The following is a 15,733-nucleotide window of genomic DNA, read 5'->3' as shown; positions in this document are numbered from 1 at the left end:
AAGGTGGGGCACACACACACACCCGCTCGTGCAGGTGCTTGGGCACATGCGTTGAAGGGGTAGGGGAGCGTTCACACTGGTGCTGACACGCGTGCCCGTGCGCAAAGGAGCTGTGGGGGAGGAGTGCGGGGGGCTGGAGGGCTGTCTCCGCAGCTCAGGCCTCGGACTGGCACCGGGCCGCAGAGCAGGGATTGATGACCTCTGCTCTAAAGCATTACTTATGGGGTAAAAAGAGCATAACATGTTATGTTTGAAAAACAGTGTAAATACTGGTAGTATCATTAGGTTTTTAGCAACAACAACAAAAAGTAGGAGTATTATGGTAGCTAAAACACAAACAGTTTTATTCCAGTAGGGTTACAACCCAGTTCTTTGGATATGGATATGTAAGTCATACTGTTAAAATGCTTACTTGTTAGCTCTAAATGGGCTAGAAGGGTCATTTTGAAGGGTTTTTTTGGGGGGGGGGTATTTTAATTACATTTAAATAATGATACAGGAACTAAAATGTAACACATGGGTATTGTGTTAGTTACACATCAGTGTTCAAGTAACAAGTAATTGCTAACAAATTCCTTTTTGAAATAGCATGCAATGAGTAATTACTTTTTTTAAAAAAAGAATACAACCTCTGTCAACTGTACTTCCATTAGTAGCACTTAAAAACCATGCTACATTATTTTCCTGCCTCACATGTCTTTTATAGATAATAAATTCATTAATCCTTTCCTTTCAAGGCAAACAGAGACTGCACAAATACAAATGTTGGCTGGATAAGTAAAAACATGTTCGTATTTTTTTCTACACTAGAAAATAGCCAGTCTGGGCAGTTTTGGAAGAATCCCAGCCCCTCATTCAACACAGAAACCTTTATCTGACATTTAGCTTCTATTGTGTGTTGGCTGTTTGCTTTGCCTTCTCAAAAAGTGTTTACTCTGCAGGTGGGTTGCAGTCTTTAAAGCCATACCCAGGGTGCATTAACAGAAGAGGCACCCGGTAAGTTTATTGCTTGTTATGGAAGTGAAGAACTACAGTGCAGGCTCTTTAAAAACAATTATGAGGAGACCCCAGTAGCTTTAAATCATGATTGGGTATGAAACATAACCCAACACTACTGTCCCTGTATCTCAGAGCCGTGAATGAATGCTGTGCCCCATTGTCTTTGCATTTTCACCCTTACACCTGACAAAGTAGGCTGGTTCCATGAACGCTTACAATAAAATGTAGCAGTTAGTCTTTACAGTCTTTTCCCGGAATGTCTGTTTTGCTTTTCTTTTATTTGGTGTTTCTTGCTAGTATCGGGAGAGTTTCTTCAAAGGCCCTGCCTGCAGTTACCAGTACCTTTTTGGCTGGGCTGGGCTTGGGGTAGCTGGTACAAACAAATGGCTGTAAATTCTGTTCGTTTTCTTTGTAAATTTGCGTCAGATGAATAGGGCATTTCCTAGGAGCAAGAGGTACATTTTTTCCTCGCAGTCCCTTAGCCCCCGTTTGAACCAGTTTTGTTGTATTGGTTTAGCATCCCTTAGACCAGGGGTCTCCAAACTTTTGATCCTGAGGGCCCTACGGGAGACTTTCAACATCTTAGAGGGCCGAAGGAACAGGAATGTATGCATGTACAGCCACCCGGCCGCATGCAGCCACTGACTCACTGTGCCTGCATCCCTGCCCATGGGGATGCAGGCACTGCCCCGATGGAAAAAAAAATAGAAAGCAATCAATGTAAATAGAAAAGTTACATTGATTGCTTCAGAAAATCTATTAGGAATAGTGTAGAAAAGAGCCCTAAACGTGACTGCAGAACTCCTGAAACTGCTTCTGCGTCTGCAGATGTATACAGCCGCTATGGAAAAACCATGTGAGTCTGTTCGTCTCTAAAGAAGAACCAGGAAATTGCCTTAGGGAAAGAGAGAGAAAAAAGAAAACCTACCGAACTTCATGTAAATCTACAGAAGACAATGGGGTGGGCATATAATCTGTCTACTGATCTCTTCCATGGGATTAGATCACCTGCTAAACTTGTAGCAGTTTCCAGAGAAGTAGTCTGTTGCGGCATGTATAACAAAAACAGAAATGGAGGTACTCTGTACTGCAACCATGAAGCACCTTTGGGTGCAAAGGGCAGGCCATGTGCACCTCTTAGGATCCCCTGCATGAGGCAGCTGCCTGTATGTGCCTAACGGTTGGGGCAGCACTGAGACTAGAAACCCTCCCCTCCAGTACTAATTTGGGAACGGAGGTTGCTAGTGTTGTGAGTGGCCAAAAAAAAAGGAAAACATTTATCATCCAGATATATTCCCCCCTCCTCATCTCTGTAAGGTGACATTGTTTATTTCTCTTCTAACCAAGCAGTGTTCAATTGATGCCTGCTAATAAGTGGATTTAAGAACGTCAGATGGATTAAATACTGAGTGGCACTAATAATAGTGGTTGGCAGTGTGTGCAAAAACTCCCTTTCAACGGCAAGTCAGATCAAGTACAAATTAGAACAGAAATACTTGAATGCAGCTGTACAAAATTGTATTGTCTTTTGAAATTAAACTAGCCTGTGACATACCAACGCCTATGAAGCATTTAAAATTAGTAACAAAACAAAAGCAAAATAGATTTTTAGTTTTATTTTGTTTTTGGTATGCAAGTAAGGCGTTCCCGAGAATTAGCTGGCATAGTTTGGTGTTACGCCAAAAGTGGAATTTCTCCCAGAAATAGGAACATCATGATTAAAAACAGTATTTAGAGAACAGTGTGTAATTTGGTCACTGTTGCATTGGGATTAGTCTCCTGGCTTATTTTTAACTCAGGGGCCAAGGAAAATAGTGAGAACCACTGACAAGGTTTTGGGAGCCCAGAGACTCCATATGGATCTGAGAAAGGATTTCAGGCTCAAATATTTTATAGGTTTGAAGGAGAGCCTAATGTGATCAGATCTGACTCACAGTGGCTTTCCAGGGCTTCGAGGTGAGCTTCTTTCCAAGTGTTACCTGAAGAAGTGGGCATGATCCACTAATACGTCAGGCAAAATCCAAAGAAACAAAACAAAACAAAAAAGACAAAAGCACGTAGTACTTTAAAGACTATTATATTTTAATGTGAGCTTTCATGGACACGTCCACTTCGTCAGACATGTGGAAACAGATCCACAATAGCTTTAATTTTATTAAAGGCGCTATGTGATTTTCGTCTTGTTTTATTCTTCTTCGTAGTCTCTGTGAGTGCACGCTATTGGGTTTAGTCTGCACAGAGGTTTCTGGCATATTCTAGAGCTTTATCATGCATTCGCCAGGACCGCCACCCTGGTACGTTTGGTCCTCCCATCCTGACGATTGCCTCAGTTCCTTTTTGCCTCCACGGAGAATTCATCGCTTGATGAGCTCCATTCACTAATCTATCTTCTATTACGAATCCTAAAGAAATAAAACAGAGGAAATCAGTTAGAGACTTTTCAATCTATATTACCTCGTCCTACCGCCCCCTTCCCTTCCCTTCCCACCATTTTATGGCCCCTACAGGGCTATTCAAGCAATGCACTTCGTGCCCAAATAAGATCCCCCATTCAGACGGCCACAATTCTTACCTATTCTGCCCTGGAGAATCGCATTAACCATCTTTGTGTTAGTTTTTCAAGAACCTTACAAAATAGGCTCTCAAACTCTGACAACAACATCTTAGATCCTTCCTCTGGGAGCGCTCCGCCCGCCCTGCACAATCCACAGTGGAGGCCACTCCAACTTCCCAGTCTCATGCCAGTTCTCCACTTTTCCGACACCAAAATCAACTTCATGCAAACCTAAATCTAAATCCACCTCCAAATCTAAGTCCGACATTGAAGTCGACACAGAAGCTCCCCTCAACATTGGATCCCTCCAAACCCAGGAAGCCAAAGAAACCCACTACAGACTCCCAAACGGCTAAGCAACAACCACCTATCCACTTAGTGACTGAAAAGTCCATGTCTTCGATCCCTATCCAAGACCAGCCAGTCATATGCCTCGATTCTCACTATGGTGATTCCATTCCACCACCATCCAGCCAACTACCTTCCCCTCTCCTTGCCCAGTCTCCATCTTGGGCTAACACCTCGGCTGAGGTGACAATAATTCCACAGCCTGCATACTGGAACCCCAAATTCATGGGTTGTTCAGTCTCTTTTTGTGAATTGGATTCAGCATCTGTTTTAGCTGATCCTGTGCCTCCATATAAACGGTCTCAGAAGACACACCATACACGAGAGACTTGCTGTCCTGATGCCAGTCTTGCACAGCCTCCAATGTCTACGAGTTTGCTGGCATTGCATGACTTGATACCGTCATTGGAAATGAGTCACCTTATACGAATCTCCAATCCACTATGAGCCTCCACCTAAATGATACTGACATCGGTCGTATCAATACTACCAGCCTGATAACAGACTCTGTATTGAGCTGAAATGTCGTTGATACGCATGTTATTATCCTTCTGACTCATCTGATTCACCGTCCCCAACTCATTGCCATCCATGGTCCCAGGAGTACTACCAATCATCTTCTGAAGATGATGCCGTATTTCCTCCTTCGGTACAAGTCCTCTTGTAAGTGAAGTCACCACGACCCCTTCACAGCTCAGCCCATGATACCGAAGCAGCCTCGACCATCGACTTCAACTTTCTTACCATCTACTGAACCTGCCACACTATCGCAGTCCTCCGCCTGCACCTCTGAAGGATACCCAAGCTCACCAAGTGAAACACCCTACACCTCAGCACTCTATGGCTCATTCCTTACCGTCCAAGTACGGTATCGGTAAGTCTAAGCACTATGCACACAAGGCTTCTCCTATTACTTTTGCCTCTCCATTCTGGCATCCTTCCCCACCATCAGGCCACTAGTCACACTCGCCTCCACAATTTTCTGATTCAGAAACTTCAGACTCCTTACCACCACAGGAGTCGCCTCCTAATCTACCTACACCTGACTTGTAGTGGACAACAATCCTCCATCCTCGTCAGAGGACTTTTCTTCCTATTCTCAATTGGTCCTTCGCATAGCTAAGGCCATGGACCTCAATGTCCAACAGCTAGTTCAATCTGAATAGGACAAGATATGCAAGGATATTAATGAAGACCAAACACTGCCACTCTGTATGGGATATATCTCATCTAAAACGGAACAAATAATCATGGTCCAAGCCGTCCTCAGTACAACAGATTTCTAGGAGAGTTGAAAATTTATACAAAACACATAGAAATAACACTTCCTTCCTTTCAAAGCATCCACCTCCAAATTCTGTTATTGTTGATGGTACTCATAACAGAGCACGCAATTGCTCTAATGCTATTCCCAATAACAAAGAAGGTAGGAAACTTGACAGCATCAGCTGCAGAGTTTATTCTCTTGCTTCCTTTATCCTACGTGCTGCCAATTATTTAGCAGCCATGGGAGCCTATCGTCGGTATCTATGGAACAGAACCCTCCCATCCCTTCAGTCGGCACCTGCAGAATATAAGGCCCGTGGCCTCACTTTCCATCAAGAAGCCATGGCTCTTGTGCAACAGGAGCGCATTACAGCATGACATCGAAACACATGGCTATCGCTGTTGTGCTTCACAGACATGCTCGGCTCCACTCAGCCCACATTTCGGATGATTCCCACATAAAAATCGAGGGCTTACCGTTCAATGGTGTTGGTCTCTTCGACAACAAAACCAATGACATCTTAAATAATCTGCAAAAAATTAGAAAAACATCACGTTCTTACAATACTCAACCATATTACAGACCTCAGAGATACCAATGGCGCCGTTTCTACAATACAAACCATTTCCCGACAAGCAACGGTACTTACCACAATCTTCCTCCTCTTTCCAGTCGCGACACGCCACACAACGACAGTGCCCCAGACAATCTTTCAGGCACCCTGACAAGAAAACCAACCAGAGCCTTTGACTCTCCCATCAATTCTAACCACACCGTCAAACGTCCTGGAACAAGAGATTCACTCTCTTCTTTAAAGCATGCCATATCACCTGTCACCCCATCAGAAAACAACCCCGGGTTCTTCTCCCGCTACTTCACTGTCCCAAAACGAGATGGAGGACTATGCCCCATTCTTGATCTCAAGGACCTCAACTATTATATCATTCAAAAATGTTCTTGTATGGTGACACTAGAGCGCATCCTACCCATCCTCCAGGAAAATGATTGGTTTGCTGTCATCGACATAAGCGATGCCTACTTTCATATCACCATCCGCCAAGATCACTGCAAATTCCTCAGATTTTCCTTAGGAGACACCGCCTACAAATTCAAACTGTTTGGACTTTCCACTGATCCACGGGTTTTCACAAAATGCATGGCTTCCGTAGTGGCTCATCTTTGCACTCAAGGAATTTCCATTTTCCCATGCATAGACAATTGGTTGCTGGTAGCCCCCTCATGTTCTCAGGCTCTACAGGACGTAGACTTAACTCTCTCTATCCTAGAGGATCTAGGCCTAAGAGTCAACAAAGACAAGTCCATACTGACCCCTTTACAGAGTGTCATAGACTCACAAAAAGCAAGAGTCTTTTTCCCTCGAGCGCGCAATAAAACTACATGCCCTCATTCAGCATTTCCAACCTAATGCACTCATCGCCGACTTGGTCTCATCGCCTCCACTACATCAGTCATTCATCATGCCCAACTGAAAATGCGTTCCCTGCAGGCATGGTACCTGTCCTCTTCGACTCGATGTCCGATCCACCTACCAAAATACTATAGGTTACTCCCAAACTTGCAGCCCAACTGGGACACACCAGTCAACCTCTTCATCAGCAGACCTTTTGCTTCCCTCCAAATCACCGTGCAAGTTACTACTGATACAAGTCCCATTGGCTGGGGAGCACATTGCAAGGGCATCCACACCACTTGGCCCACCTCCAAAAAATACCTGCAGCATGTCAACAATCTCGAATTGCTCGCCATTTTCAAAGCTTTCCGCACTTTTGAACCTCTCATTACTGGCACAGCTGTACAAGTAACCATAGACAACACAATGACACTCTTCTACATAAACAAACAGGGAGGCACCTACTCCCTCCCTCTCTTGTACCTGGCCATCCAATTGTGGGAATGGTGCTTCAAACACCATATCTTCCCTGTAGCAGTCCATATCACCACTCAACACAGTCGGCAGACACACTCAGCAGACTTTGAACCCAGATGCACAAGTGGGTCCTTGACGAGTCCGTTTTTCACCATCTCTGCAAACTTTGGGGACAGCCACACATAGACATTTTTGCCACGTCCCAAAATACAAAAATGCACATTACTGTTCCAGGCTGGGAATCGGTCCAGGCTTCTTCAGGGATGCTCTCATGATCCAGTGGACCACATATTTCTACCTCTTCCCTCCCATACCTCTCCTCCTAAGGACCATTGTCAAACTCCGTCAGGATCACTCAAATGCAATCCTCATCACTCCGTGATGGCCCAGACAACCTTGGTTTACCATGCTTCGTACAATCTCCACTGACTTCATCTGTCTTCTCCCCATCCCTCACCTACTCACTCAACATCAAGGGAAAACCTTTCATCCTGACCTTCACACTCTTCACCTCACAGCATGGAGAATTCACCTTTAGTAACCAGCATCCTAGCTAACGCCCGAAAGCCTGCTTCTACACAACTTTATGCCTACAAATGGGCTGCTTTTTGAGATTTGCAGCTCAATGTAATCTTCCAACTCTGCCAACAACTCTTCAAGCACTCTTTGCATTCCTTTCCCATCTCTTCAGTCCCTCATCTTTCCCTGTCTACCCTCAAGGTTTATATCTCCGCTATTGTGCCACATCAACCAGGGGATTAGAACACTGCCATGCTATTCCATCACCCTACTTTGAAACAATTCCTAAAAGGCGTCTCCAACATGCGATCCCCCCCAGGCCCTCCCTCCCTCCACAGTGGTTGTTACATACTGTTCTCCGACGTCTCATACTGCCTCCCTTTGAACCCCTTGCAACCACGTCGGAGTGTTTCCTCTCCTTTAAGATCCTCTTCTTGCTAACTATTACTTCTGCTCACAGAGCTTCTGAGCTTGCTGCCATTCGAGTTGACTCTCCATTCCTTCAATTCCAGTCTGACAAAGTTACACTTTACCCAGATGTCTCCTTTCTCCCAAAGGTTGTCTCTGAATTTCACCTCAAACAACCCATCATTCTACCTACCTTCTTTCCATCACCAACCAACGACCTGGAACGCTCTTTCCACCTATTAGATGTAAGGAGAGCTCTCACATTCTATGTTTCCCAGATGTCCTCCTTCTGCAAGTCTAAGAGGCTCTTTGTCACCCCTCATTTACCACACAGGGATTCCCGTATCTCTTCTCAAACCATATCTCATTGGATCATCACAACTGTAGCTCAATGGTTTAGGTGGTTGAGAGTTTGATTCCCCACTGTGCCTCCTGTGAGTAGAGCCAACCTGTGTGGCCTTGGGCAAGCTGCACAATCCCAGGACACCCTCAGAAGAAGGGAATGGGAAACCACTTCTGAGAATTCTTCACCTGGAAAACCAGGAAAAGAGTTGTCATAAATCAGAATTGACTTGACCAGACACCATCATCATCATCATAGCTGTTGTTGTTGTTGTTTGTTGTTGTTGTTGTTGCTGCTGCTGCTGCTGCTTAATAGCGTATTGTTTGTTATGTGCCAACCAGTCACATCTGAATGATCCCAATAGGGTTTTCAAGATATGTCTGATATTTAAGCAGTGGTTTTATGAGTTCCACCCCCAAGTGAGTTTCCATGTCTCATGAATCCCAGTCTGCTGTTTTATCTTATTTCAGAGGCAGAAAGAGATAGTCACTAATTACAAGGTGCTTACGGTCTGAACTAGGAAAAGACAACAGAGTCAAGAGACAAAGGAAGGGAGGGATGGAAAAATGTGTGACAAATACAAGTAGGCATACTTCTGATTACAGTTGGGAAAGAGAATTAAGATTCAGTAGATCATTCACGTAAAATGAACCGGGAAGGATTTGAAGGAAGATAAAGAGGGCCCTCCATGTTCTTATATCAGGAAGGGTGTTCCAGGGTTAAAGTGAGAGACTGAGCAAAATCATTTAAGGGAGACCTTCAGTTTGCTTGGGGATTTGAGTTTTATTCTGTTTGCTGAAGAGCTCCATCAGTTTGATGTATACAGAGGGAGGTTCTGAGAGTGTCCTTGAAAAATGTCTTTGTTATGGTTCTTGTGTTAGACGTCTTTTTAATGAAGGCACAAGATGTCAGGGATGGGTGCATATGAAGTAGCACCAGTCCCATGAGACTGAGGGAGGATGGAAACAGGGGCTAAGGTGAATAAAAGTGCATAAAAGCCACTTGGGGATAGCACAGCTGAACTAAGATCAGCTCCAGGCTGTTGTGAACACATAAAGTGACCTTATGGGAAATGATAACTTGAGCTCATCCAGCCATGGCCAGCTCTACCATTAAGAAGGGTGGGTAGCTGCCATAGGCACAAGATTTGGGATGCGATGGAAAGAGAGTAAGTGCTTAGTTATTTAATTCATTGTTGAATATTTTGCAGCCAAGGATGGGGAGAGATGTCATTACGTGACTTTCTGCTTCAGCAATTAAAATAACTTGGCTAGCTGGGGGTACTTTGGTTTGGGTTGATGGATGTAGATGGTTGTGTGCTGTTCTGCCTTGGGGAACAAAATGTCTGGGGCTTGCCCTTCATCTGGGCCAATCTTGTCCATGTTGCATAGCAACAGATTTCCAGAACTACAATCAACAGTTTTTTTGTAACCATTCCTGGAAAAGTTGGGGATTGAACCTCTGTCCTTTTGAATCCTCTTCAAACTTTTATGGCTACATTTCAGTTGGATCATTATCTCCATGTTGGATCCTCAGAGAATTGAAAGATGCCACTATAGACTTACAGGACCTAACTCGGTCATAAACATGTTCCCTCTAGTAGGATGGGATTTCACTGAGAGAGGGAATTATTGGATCAATCAGTATTGTTTGGAGACTTCAACCCAGTGGCCAATATTCAAAAATATTATTTTTTTAATTTGGTAGGTCTTCCTTTTTTTCTGTCTCACTTACCTCAAGATTGTGCTGAAGTATCCCAGTTAAAATCATTTTGAAGCAAGAAGAATGAGGAATTTCCTTCAAGAAGTCTAAATTTTAACTTTACCATGAAATGTAGACGAGACCTCATAGTCACTTTTCTTTGGTGCTCTGAAAAGGGCCGTGGTGGCGCTGCAGGCTAAACCGCAGAAGCCTGTGCTGCAGGGTCAGAAGACCAAGCAGTTGTAAGATCGAATCCACGTGACGGAGAAGGAGTGAGTGCCCGTCGCTTGTCCCAGCTCCCACCAGCCTAGCGGTTCGAAAGCATACAAATGCAAGTAGATAAATAGGGACCACCTTGGTGGGAAGGTAACAGCGTTCCGTGTCTAAGTCGCACTGGCCATGTGACCACGGAAGATTGTCTTTGGACAAACGCTGGCTCTGTGGCTTGGAAACGGGGATGAGCACCGCCCCCTAGAGTCGAACACGACTGGACAAAAAGTGTCAAGGGGAACCTCTACCTTTACCTTTACCCGAAAAGTAAGTCTGTAAGGAACAAAAGGATGACTGTAAGGCGGTGGTGGGAATACCTTGTATAATTTCTTTATATAATTTTTTAAAAAAGCCAACTCCCTTTGTATTTTCTTCTGCTGAAAATCATCGTACTAAATGGAATTTGTGAAGTTGTTCTTTCACTTAAAATATATAATGATACAGAATACCTCATTACCTATCTCAAGCTTATTTTTAATTGTATCCTTTACTGCAGATTCTGAGCAGAGGTTGTTTGCATACGCAGTTGAATCCTTTGCTAATACGTATGTAGTCATCAAATAGCCTCTTTGCCTCTTTTATCTGTAGAGTTTTAAAAATGGTATAGAAGTCAGCCCAATATATTCTTTAGTTTTGTGTAGCCCTATAATTCTGTTCTCTGAAGGCTTTCTTTTACCAGGGTTGGAACATTGGGTTGATGTGAGGATGAGTAGGGGTGGAGTTAGTGGTGGCCAGTGTCCCTTGAAGCTGGTGTTGTACAAAGTGCTGCACAGACAAGTGGAGCCAAACCTGACAGGTAGGTTGAAGAAGATGAGTGGATGTTCACAAATATAGAAGTGTTCAGGTGGCAAGCAAACAAGTATTCACATATACAGTATACAGAGCAGAAGAGGAAGACAGGTAGGGCCCAGACCCCCCTCCATTAAGGAGTGAGCTGACTATGATAGCAATGTGATAATATTGTCCTATGTACTCCAGTTGACCCGCCACTACTAAGATGGGGTCCAGCCATTCTGTGCCTGCTCCCTGCATTACAGCCACTATTCTTACAGAAAATAAAAATACTTATTTTACTTTCAAACATCCAATTACTATTTTGTGGTTAGCACCATGTGTAAGGAATTCTCTCCAAGGCAACTATGCATTTTTCATTATTTTGCTATAGACTTAAATCTGATTATAGCCAACCAGATTACTTTTACAAATTATGCTTTCACTGACTCTGCGTGCATGCAAATTTGCTTAGCATTGTAATTCTTATGTATTTATTTATTCACACTGTGATAAGTCCATCATTCCCCCCTGAGCTTTTAATATGAACTTGCTTTGTTATCTATTTTTAATCGTTGTCCTCCTTGGTTATGTTTTCTTTTCATTTTTCTAACTAAATTTTAGTTGGCTCAATCCAACTAAAAGTCACTGCTATTTCCGAAAGGGCGAAAGCATTTATGGTAGAAACATGGGATAGAGATCTCCTAAGAAACAACAGGATAATATAAGAGGGGATCTCCCTCACCTCCAAAATTCTTCTCCTCTTTCCCAGATCTTCTCTCATAAGATCACCACTGAGCCCCACCTGCTCAGCCACAGCATATTAGAACCACCCTGTAGTGCATGGATATGATTGCATTTTGACACATTTATCTTCAAAGTTTAAGTTGTCACCTAAAAATATTAGAAAAGCATACCATCCACATGCAGCCGAAGGAATTAAATTCTGCTGTCAAAGAGAGGGAAGCTTGTAGGGAGGGTGAGGATCTGATTATGTGGGAAACATCCTGGCTGTTTGTTTTTTTAAGTGGTTTGTAAAGTTAGATGGCAGAAATTTTAAAGCAGGAATGAGAGCAATACCGCTTGTGGGTATTGTTTAGTCCAGGGGTACCCAAGCCCCGGTCCACGGCCTGTACAGGGCCATTGCCTTGGCAGGACCGGGCCGTGGAGACAGCTCTCCCGCCCCCTGCACGCATTCTACCCATGCATGTACACCCCGCCACATATATGAATGCAAACACACACACCTGCCCACACATGGACATGCGCATGCTCCCATGCATGCACGGATGCCCTGCCCGCCCACCCATGGATGCCCCACCTACGCATGCACTCACTCATGCATGGGTGCCCCATGCATAGTCGCATGCATGGGTACCCCACCTCTGCATGGATCCCCCCCTGCACACACACTAAACTGGTCCACGGTTCGGAAAAGGTTGGGGACTACTGATGTAGTTCACCACATCCCCTATTCCCTACTGCCCCTTCTCAATTTTTGATTAAAAAAGGCTTTTTATGTTCCTCTAGGTCAGGATGTGGCAATTTTGCCTCATTTACTTGCCTTTCCCTCATTTTACTGCTTATTGGTCTCTTGATGTGGATTTTGGGAGCCCACACCATGGTAGCCTGCCCTCTAGAAGATAGGAGGGATATTCTCCTCCTCCTCCTCCTTCTCCTCTTCCTTCTGTGCCATAAAGCTACTTCTTAACTTATGGCAACCCCACGAATGAAGGACCTCTAGAATATCCTAGTACAATGTTAAGAGCTGAGCTCAGCTATTGTAAGCTTAAGACTGTGGTTCCTTTACACAGTCAATCTATCTCATATTTCGGCTGCCTCTTTTCCTACTGCCTTCAACTTTTTCTAGCATTATTGTCTTTCCGGTGAGTCTTCTCTTCTATGAGGTGCCTAAAGTATGACAGTGTCAGTTTGAGAATTTTTGCTTCCAGAGAGTGTTCGGGCTTGATCTGATATAAAAAGTTGGCATCCTTTCAAGTAAAAAGAAAGTTGCCCACATCTGTTTTCAAGAAAACCACAGATCTCCTGGTTTGTCAATAAATTATCTTAACATAGCAACTCACTGCTATTGCTACATTCTGTCAGTGATTGCTCATTTACTGTTTTCTTCAGGAAAAACAATAAAGGGTCTTAGGACACCCTAAAAATACACAAATTGATTATGAGTATGCTTTCCTAGATTAAAGTCCTGTTCTTAAGGTAATTGTCATTAGCTGTGTTTTCTGTATTGAATTTATTTTTTACTTTTTCCAACTCCAACCTCCAAACCCACATGTGTGTGGGTGGGGTGGTGTGGGTGGGGTGTACACACACCCACACCCACACACACAAGGAAGCTTTTCATACATCTGATAAGGAGTGTATAATCCTGGAAGCTTGTGTCATAATAAATCTATAGTCTTTAAGGTGCCACAGTATTGTTGTTTTAGCTTAGCATTGTTACTACTGTGAGCATTACGTATGACAAGGAGATAGAATAGTGGTCTTTCTGATAGATATATCCAAGGCCTGGTATATAACAGGGAGGCCGCTTCTATTATACTGTAGAGTAGCATGACTTATTTCCTTCTTGTCACGGAAGGCATGTGGAAGATTGACAAGCATCTTTATTTATAAAACTTTATAAAGCTGGAAAGTGGAATGTCAAGTTGACATGTTCTAGAATGGCTGAAGACTAGTGAGCTGAGTGATTGTGAGATTTGCAAGCCAGATGATGGATCTTGAGCTGCATAAACTGAACATTGATTTTTTTTTAAAAGGGACAAGCTGACAAAACACACTGTCTGTACAAGGCCAGTTTTTACTTTTTATTGGCATAGCAACATCAGGAATGAGGGGCTGGCTATGTAAGCAACAGTCTTTATTTAAATGGACTCCTTAGTCCTCTCCTCCTCCTCCTCTTTGGCTGTTTGACCAGTGCCTGGCAGGAGCATACATTAGCCTATCCTGCCTCCTTGTCTGACTGGGCGATCAGCTGAGGAGGCAGGGCAGGGAAGCCCCTGCTCCTGCCAGTGACTTGTTGAGTAGCCAAAGAGGAGGAGGAGAGGCCCATGCACACCAGCTGGTGAGTGGGGGATCCAGGAGGGGGAAGGGAACATGGCGCAAACCGGTACGAACCTCCAAACCAAGGTTTGTCCCATCTCTAGTTTGAAAGCCTGCAATGAGGGCAAGGTTCAGGGATCACCAGTGTCAGCTGCTGCTGCTGGAGGTCCTGCTGGCATTGTTTCTGTCTCTTTCACCTCCAGCATCACCTCTGTGCTGGAATGAGGCTCCCTTCACCCTGCTCTGAATGGCGGTGGTGGTCCCGACATCAAGGCCTGTGGCGCCCACTCTGGCAGGGAGCTTCTGTCACACTACCTTGTCCACAGGGCACATGAAATTTGACAAGTGACTCTGTCCAAGCATCCTTACGGTACAGGTAGTCCCAGTTCCCCTCCGGCTGTTCCTCCCAACCTCTTGTGAGTCGCCCCAAGCTCCTCTTCTGGATCCATCAAGTCACTTGCTGCGTGCCTGCGTCCTTCAACTTTCCTTCCACTGACTAGCCCCCCTGACTCCTACAAGGCTTCTCTTATAGCCCCCAATTGTAGAGAGGCTCCTTCCTCCTCACCCCTCTGCAAGTCATTCTTCTTTGCAGCGGTCACTTTCCTCCACCAAGAGTATGATGTCAAACTAAATTGCGTTTGTTGAACCATGTTATATGTGAGTAAGATGTGGTATATACCGGTAGCTTCTAATCATTAATAGTGCTTGAAAAAGTTACTTTTTGGACTAGTGTCTGTGTATCCCCAAAAATAACTTTTCCAAACTCTTGCAATTAAGAGGAAATTTGGCAGCATCCAGTTTTTCCTGTGCATACTCAACCCTTGGTACATTTGCCCACCCAAGTATTCTTGCCTACACTAATAAACCAAGCTTCATAAATTTTCTAACAGGGACTGGGGTGCTATATGGTTGGGAGCCTCATGGTGCAGTGATTAAACTGCAGTACTGCAGCCAAAACTCTGCTCATAACCCAAGTTCAATCCCAGGTAGCCAACTCAAGGTCCCCTCAACCTTGAGTACCCAGCTTTTGGTGGTATGTGTGCCATGTGTAGCCTGCATAATTAAACTGTAAACTGCCCAGAGAGTGCTTTATGTGCTCTGGGGCAGTATGTAAGCAACACACTTTGCTTTGGAGATAAGAAAGGACCTGCCATAATAGAGAACGAGTCATAGGTTACCCAAAGCTCATTGGGAGGAGGGTTAAGAGACTCTTAAATGGTCTCAGCTGGATTTTATATTTACCAAAAAATGGAAGATCAAATTTTTCTGCCTTTCTTCCTCCCAGAGTCCTAGGTTTTACTCTGGGTGATTGATCATAGTTCTGAAGAAAGAGTCTACATGGTGTGCAGCTGATGACTGCTCCTTATGCTTGCACTTGTTCCTGAGCTAGAAAGGCTATATTGCTTTTTGTAGCTTTGCTTGTTGACACAGAGAGCTCCAAGCCTGGGCATTAAGACTTCCTAATAAAACCCATGCTTGAACTCATGTGACTAGTCAGAAAATGAAAGTAAGGTCATTTGCAAAACGTAGAGATGAGAAAAGCTCAAACTAGGATAAAGAGACATCTGTTAACTTTTTTTAACTTTTTTTTTTTTAACATAA

General features: G+C 44.1%; 1 protein-coding gene and 1 long non-coding RNA gene across 3 annotated transcripts in view; one reads left to right on the top strand and one right to left on the bottom strand.

The window, feature by feature from the left end:
• TBXAS1 (thromboxane A synthase 1) overlaps nt 1–15,733 on the top strand; it is a 311,542-nt gene that overhangs the window by 170,957 nt on the left and 124,852 nt on the right. The gene's annotated exons all lie outside the window — the stretch shown is intronic.
• LOC140707296 (uncharacterized) lies at nt 453–8,498 on the bottom strand. Its single transcript, XR_012087237.2, has 2 exons — nt 8,177–8,498; nt 453–3,401 (listed from the first exon to the last, which is right to left on the bottom strand). It is a non-coding gene; the product is annotated as an uncharacterized LOC140707296 (long non-coding RNA).

The sequence above is a fragment of the Pogona vitticeps genome, chromosome 5 (assembly GCF_051106095.1).
Source record: "Pogona vitticeps strain Pit_001003342236 chromosome 5, PviZW2.1, whole genome shotgun sequence".
NCBI lineage: Eukaryota > Metazoa > Chordata > Lepidosauria > Squamata > Agamidae > Pogona > Pogona vitticeps.
The sequence above is the reverse complement of the archived record's forward strand: the minus strand, read 5'-3'. Positions and strand labels throughout refer to the sequence as shown.